Genomic DNA, 7,832 nt, shown 5'->3' with positions numbered 1-7,832 from the left:
ACAAGGGGAAGTCTTAGAAATTAAAAATGATTCTGCAGCGAAGTATGACTTTGAGAAGATGGATAAGCCTTTATTTTGGGTGAAATATCTCATGGTGTATCCCAGCACAGCAGAACAAGCACTGAAACTGTATTTACCATTTTCAATCACTTATTTGTGCGAAAGAGCATTTTCAGCGGTAGTGGCGATAAAAAATAAGCTTAGAAGCAAACTCAGTATTGCCAATGATTTACGTTGCGCAGTTTCTACTATTCAGGCAAGAATTCAAAATCTTGTAAAAAATATGCAAGCTCATCCTTCACATTGATTTATTTGTTTGTTTCTTGCCATATGTGTGTGGAAATAATATTTTTATAATAAATACATCACATAAGAGAACTTGTTATTTTCCTCCTAACTATCCTTACACGTAGGTAATATTGTAAAATTATAAAAAATTATTTCGAAGAAACAATATAAAATAAACATAGTGAATCTGATTTAAATATAAATACTGCGTGTGATCCTTATGGATTCTGATGTTACGTGTGGTATGTTATTTCAACTAATAATAGTATTTCTTCTGCATGAAGACACAGCGAAAGTTTATCCCAGATATACCAAGCGAAGAGTAGTCCTAAATCGTATACGGATGAAGAAATGGTGTGCATCAAGGGAATGTAATCAAGGTAAGGAAGTTGTTTTATTCATATTTTTTAAAGTTCTGTGTAGTCTGCAAAATTATTTCGTAAAACTTTTTTTTTCTTGTCTGGTTCTGGGAACTGGGCCTTTGTCGCCGTTCGGTTGCTGTCGTCGTTGACATAAATGTCAACCTATGCGCAATGACAATGGGGAGCGCTATAGGCGTACAAATCAGTGATATTCGTTAACATCCGTGACTGAGTGACTATTTTTGATAATGAGTGAAAGTAATAAGCTACACTCAACTTAAAATAGTAGCCCGCATCCACTAATCTGCAAACGTCGCAAATATTTTTCCTTGTTTACCAAGGACTTTCTTTGCTTTCGGAGTGGCTTATAATCACAAGACAAGACTGATGACGTAATAACTGCGACTCGATACATTAACAGCCCACCAGGTTACATGACGTCACCATCACAAATTTTTCAATAGTTTCTTGATAATTAATAAAAATCTCTATATTTTTTTAGGGGGGGGGGGCACGGAAGTTTTCTTTTCGGCAGAAGGGGGGCGTGACAAACAAAAGTTTGGGAACCTCTGGTCTAAAGAATTCATTTGTGATCAGAGAGTGGAATAAAAAAGCATTTTACCGTCATTTGCTTCTAAACTAATGTAGAGGGCTCATTTGTTCTGGGGTGTAAAAAAAAGGATGATTTATAAAATATTAATAAGTGGTATCTCGAAGTAAGTGTCCGACTTACCTATGGGTTACCACAAAGATTACAAAATATCTGAGCCGAAAATGAAATGAAATGAGCGTATGGCATCGTTGGCTGGGAGGCCCCAATTGGGGTAGTTCCGCCGCCAAGTGCGAGTCTTATTTCAATTGACTCCACATTAGGAGACTTGCGCGCCGGTGATGAGGGGGAAATAATGATGAGGACAACGTAACGCCCAATCCCCGAGTAGAGAAAAACTCCAACCCGGCCGGGAATCGAACCCGGGCTCGCTTGCATGGGAGGTGAGCACGTTACCACCCAGGTAAGCAGGCGGACATCTGAACCCAAAATTTAAAAAAAAATCAACCTATTGCTCCCAGCTCTTTGATACACCCCGTCGTACTACAAAAGCAACATACATTTATTAATTAGTTGTGCCATCTGCCGTTTATTTTAATAACATTTGATGACATTTGATTTGCGAACTACATTGTTTTGTCATCCAAATATATCAAACTTTTGATAGTGATTTGCCTCTAAATTTGTTGGTCTCAAAACCAAATTTGTTCGTGATGCCTCAGAACGAAGAGGCATGTGGTTAAACCTCAATCTTCCTGCGGTCGATGGCGCCTTCTCGTAGCTGAAGTCTGCACTTCCGTTTCGAATAGCCTCCTCTGTTGTCTTCATGAGACTGGGAGCACGCTGTGCCAGTTCTCCCGGCACCTAATACTCCTAACCAGTATCTGCAATCAAACTCCGGTCCCCTCCGCCAAAGTCAAACATACTGATCACTTATCTAAAAAGACGAGCGTGGAACCTCAGCTAGGCAGATGCTGAGGTGGAGTCTCATCTTGGCATTGGAGGCATAACATATAAAAATTTAAATCTCGAAAATACACAGTAAGAGACCCTCAGCTGCACGTCTTTTAGTGCGCCATAACTGGTTTCAAACTTAAAAGTTCATTCTTCAAGTGGTACCTGAAGAAAATACATGAGTGAAAGACAACATTTCGCAGAACATTAGGAAGTGTTTCCTACTTCATATTAAGTGAAAACATAATTTTAGGAGCAGAAAACTAGCTTGGAGCGAATACTAGTGGGATAAGGAGTCGATTGTTACATACAGTAACAGAATCAATGCGATATTCGCCAAAAGTGACAGTGAAACATCACAAAACCTAAATCAGCATGTGTGGGCAGGTTTGTGAACATTGTTCTTCACTGAATTTGGCAGACAGGGTCAGGAGCACTATCAGACTGGTTGTCGTCGGTGAAATATTCATGGGGATTGCAATGTCGTTGAACGATAAAAGGAAATGCAGGAAGGCATGGATAAAAGTGCCATTTTGCGTACTGGTGGCAGCTCTCTTTACATACAGGTAAATCCTACATAATGCCTATAACAAAGAGGACGTACTAGATAGCATCCTATTACAAGAGTAGAAGATCCATGAGCACGTCAAATCCTGCAAATACTGAGGAGCGATACTAAAAAAGACATTTATTTATTTTACGTGCCCAGGACATAAAATTATTTCAATACTCGTGGAGCACTAACATACACAAACAGATGAATTAAATACTAAGAATAAATTACAGAGGAAATTCAATAAAATACAGACAGAAAGTAATAACAATAAAAATACAGGGATTAATATGTACAACAAGAATTTGTAAAATACAAATGCAGACAGAAATACAATACAGACAGAAAGTAATAACAATAAAAAATGCAGGGATTAATACGTACAACAATAATTTGTAAAATACAAAATATAAAAAACAAAACAACGAACAAGCAGTCAGCAAGATAACTTCATATTCAGTGGAGAGCCCGTTATTTGACGGTTTTGACTCGTTAGCCGCAAAAATTGCACTGGTTGAGCATGTATCCGGCGGGTTCCTCTACACTAGCAGTTGTTGTTGGTCATGTAAGTCACCATACAGACAAATTTCATCATCACTGCTGAGACCTCATTTCCTGAGCTTGACTTCGCATTGTGGCACTCCAGTTCCCAGTCTGTTCAGCGTGATCCCTTTCTCATAAGACAGGTATAGACTCCAGCTGGTTCCTCTTTGATATTCGTTCGGCGTAACTCCGGCAAAAAATCTCACCAAGTTCCATTCTGTGAATTTCGGGACATGGAGGAATTGCTGTAGTGGTCTGCATGCCGCTGTTTCTTGATGTGATGATTCATGGTCGTTGAAGCTCGTGACCAAAGAAGGGATGTCTGGGACGAGTTTCCTGTTTTTTCTTCTCCACTTATGAAGTTGCTTTCCTGCGAATACTTGGTAGAGCTGTACCTACAATTTGGGACAGCTTACTGATAGTCCGTCGTGGACAACCTGTCACAATGCGTCCTGTCTCATTCAAAGCTGTAACAACCGGTGTGGCATGTACAGAATTTTGCCAGACTGGTACGGAATTCGAGTATTCTGCTGCAGAGAAACGTAGTGCAACGGCAGATGTTGGATGAGCGCCTCGGGTGGTTCGTATAAGTTCACAGATGATGTTGTTCCGTGCAGATACTTTGTTCTTTTTTCTTCTCAGTGGGCTTTGAATGTGAGAGAATGGTCCATCCGTACTCCAAGCATTTGAGAGTGTAGCAGTGGAATAGTTGTTCTCCTGCCCACGTCTCCCTGTAGATCGTGCATGGGATACTGTTCTCAACAAGGAAAATGAGATTTCAGACGATCAGGCATACCCTGGTCAACGTTACGAGGAATCCTAGCGGCAGATCCTTCCATCACCAGGGTTCAAAAGGACAACCGCTTTTTTTAAAGCCAGAATAGTATCAGCTAATATTGGAGATATTTCATCTGATAAAGAAGAAAGCACATAAAATGAGTTGAACTCGAAAAATCGGTATTACGGTAAGCGAATGGAAGGTTTAAAGGTGTTGGAAGGGTTCTGGGAAAGTGCAGTGTGACCGTAAAGGAAACTGCATTCCAATCACTAGTGCGACTAATTCTAGAGTATTGCTTCAGCGTTTGGAGTCCTTGTCAAATAGGTATGACATTAGACATCGAACTAATTCTGACATGCGCTTCTTGGATTCCATCAGGTAGGCACAGCCGATGGGGAAGTTGGACAGAGATCTGCGGGGAACTTAAATTGTTGTGTTTGGGAGAAAGACGACGTTTCTATCGCGAAGCCAGTTGGATAAATTTCAAGAACCGGTATACGAGAGAGACAGCGCGACTGTTTTGCTGTCATCTTCGTACTTGTCTCGTGTGAGCCTTGAGAATAAGGTAAGAGAGATCGTGGCACGAACATTTGCCCCCGGTTCTGCACGCGAATGAAAGATGACAGAAAATAGCTAATACTGATGCGAGCTTGCCTTCGCCACACACTGTGCAGTGACATGTTGAGTATATACACATGGGTGCAAAACTTAAAGATGAAACTAACTTTCGCATGCTATGTCGTTGTTAACTGACGTAGCTCTATGAAACCTGGACCATCCTTACAAGGGGGTGCAACCGGCTCTTTGCAATCACCTATGTGGTGGTGTAGGTTGAGAACCCAGGTATCACACCTTGAAGCCATTCACCCTGGTGGACCCTCGTTTACGAGTAGATGCCGAAGAACAATTTGGCCTGTTCCACAAGAGTATTAAATTAATATCGGGTTTTCGACTGCCACCTTGGTGTAATGGATAGCGTAACACAATGGAAAAGTAAAGGCGGCAGCTTCGAATCTTGTACCGTTCTTACAATTTCACATTTTTTAAAATTTCATTTTTCTTCAGTTATTTACTTCAATTGTAATGTTTTTGAATTTTCTAACGCCTGGATATTAGCAAAGGCGAGAAGCGCTTCTTAATAGGGTGTCTTATCACCACGGACAGCAATGCACGCTCCACAACATGCTCCCAGGCTGTTCCCGCACGCATTACGCGTTCCCACCTCTCCCCACACGAAGATATCTGCAACTGCCTAGTGATTATCGACCAATTAGCATACTGCCTGCTGTTACCAAAGCACTTGAATATATTGTTCATGATCAAATCGCTGACCACTTGCATGAATTCAGCCTATATGACAAATTTCAATCCGGTTTCCGTAAACGCCACAGCATAAACACTACTCTAATTAAAGTAACTGATGACCTAAAATATGCTATCGACTAGACTTCAGCAAAGCTTTTGACACTGTTAACTTTGACATATTGCTCAGAAAAATGCAACAGCTTAATTTCTCAGTTAGTGCAATGACATGGTTTGAAAGCTGCTTAAAAGACAGACAGCAATGCGTTGTCTGTGTAAGTGAAAAATCTTCCTGGAAACATATCTCCACCGAGCGAGGTGGCGCAGTGCGCAGTGGTTAAACACTGGACTCGCATTCGAGAGGACGACGGTTCAATCCCGCGTCCGGCCATCCTAATTTACGTTTTCCGTGATTTCCCTAAACCGCTCTAGGCAAATGCCAGGATGGTTCCTTTCAAAGGGCACGGCCGACTTCCTTCCCCGTCCTTTCCTAATCCGATGAGACCGATGACCTCGCTGTCTGGTCTCCTTCCCTCCCCCCCCCCCCCCCCCAAAAAAAACAACTAATATCTCCTCGGGAGTGCCACAAGGATCAGTCTTAGGACCATTTTTGTTTTCTTTATATGTCAATGATATTTCGTCGGTTCTGTCTTCCTGTAAATATCCTTTCTATGCCGACGACCTCTAGCTCTACCTAAGCGTCAGACCTGAAGATATAAACACTGCAATAGCTCACATGAATGATGATCCGTCTTCAGTAGTGACGTGGGCGAAAAACCTGGGGCTTAAACTAAATGCAAAAGAGACCCAAGTAATCTTAATAGCCCATCAGAAATTAATAAGTTCAGATTTTCGCGAACGGCTGCCTCCTTTTCTGCTCGACGGTATTCCAATACCATATCAGAAAACAATTAAGAACTTGTGTGTAACTTTGGATGAGCATCTCAACTGGGCAGAGAAAACGTATTTCCACAGGACGTGAAACGCCAGCTCGTGCAAGCACTCGTTCTACCGAACCTCCACTATTGTGATGTAATTCAACAAGGCATGAGTACTGAAAACAAAAGACGGTTAGAACTAACTATGAATGCCTGTGTGCGTTACACCAGCAACATTCTCCGATATGATCATGTTAGTGCTTCATACTCCCAGCTAGGGTGGCTGCGGCCGGACAAATTGCGTGACTACCACACTCTATGTCTACTTCACCGACTCCCCGTCGCGCAAGCACCCCAGTACCTCGCTTCAGAGATTAAACACCTTTAATGCAATCATAATCGAAACACGAGGTCACTGTTATTTGGTATCCTAACTGTGCCCACTCACAAAACAAAAACTTTTGCAAACTCCTTCTCAGTTCTCTGGAACAAACTGCACCTTACCTTGCGCAAAATTCAATCCCCTGCTGCTTTTAAGAAGACGTTGAAGCATTTCCTACTATCATCCTCATAACGTCTTCCACAAAATTAATGTACAACGCCAATCCTCTTCTCTGTCAAATAGCAAAGCTACAGTCTCCTATCTTGCTCCTTTCTCTTCTTCCTCTTCATCTATCTCTATTAGCCACGCAATCTTCTTTTCATCATGTCTATATTCTTCTCCTCCCTTCACCATCAGTCTCCCTCATTCTCCCTCCTGCTAGCACTCCTACCTAAAATCTGTCTCTTTCATAATGTCTAATTATAGCAGTACTTATCATCTACGAATATAAAATGTATATGTATGTATTTTTCCAAGTGTGCCTTTGTAATTGCTTATTTCACTTTTGTACTGGATGCAGTTTAACATGCCTGCTAAAACATATGAAAGTAAAATAAGTAGAATGTCTGGTTACATGTAAGAGGGGGCATGATGGCCCTAATATTGCCAGGTTAAATAAATCAATAAATAAAATAAATAAATAAATAAAAAATAAGCTACGTGCAGCATTGTCAAACATGATCGATCTAGTGGTTCAGATGTTATGGTGTTGGGAGGCCTAATTCTGCATAAGTGTATGACTTCCAGATCTTTGAACACGGTACACTTACAGGTTCACGTTATTGTGACACTGTACTCGTTCCCCATGTGCGTCTTTTCAGGGGTACGTTCGGCCCTGACTTCATTTTTATGGGTAACAGTGCAGCTGGTGCTCTTGGAACGAGAGGATACTCGGCGAATGGTCTAGCCTGCCCATTCCCCCGACTTAAACCCACTGAGGACGTGTGGGATGCTTTGGGGAGACGTTTTGCAGCATGTCCACATGCACCAACGAGCATCAAGCAGCTGTCAACCGTGCTGTTGGAGGAATGGAACACCCTACCACAAGAACTTACCAAACTCGTGTCCAGCATGGGAAAACGCAGCAGAGCATGCATTGCTTGCCGTCCGTAGTGATCATACGCTATGTCCCGCCTTCTGTAGTGTCCAAGGGACTACCAAGAACTGTAGTGACTGCAGTATAATCATTGTCCTTGAATAAAAGTATCATTTATGTTCCTCTCGTTTCGTACTTGTTTCGGT

The sequence above is a fragment of the Schistocerca piceifrons genome, chromosome 6, assembly GCF_021461385.2.
Source record: "Schistocerca piceifrons isolate TAMUIC-IGC-003096 chromosome 6, iqSchPice1.1, whole genome shotgun sequence".
NCBI classification, from domain to species: Eukaryota; Metazoa; Arthropoda; class Insecta; order Orthoptera; family Acrididae; genus Schistocerca; species Schistocerca piceifrons.
The sequence above is the reverse complement of the archived record's forward strand: the minus strand, read 5'-3'. Positions refer to the sequence as shown.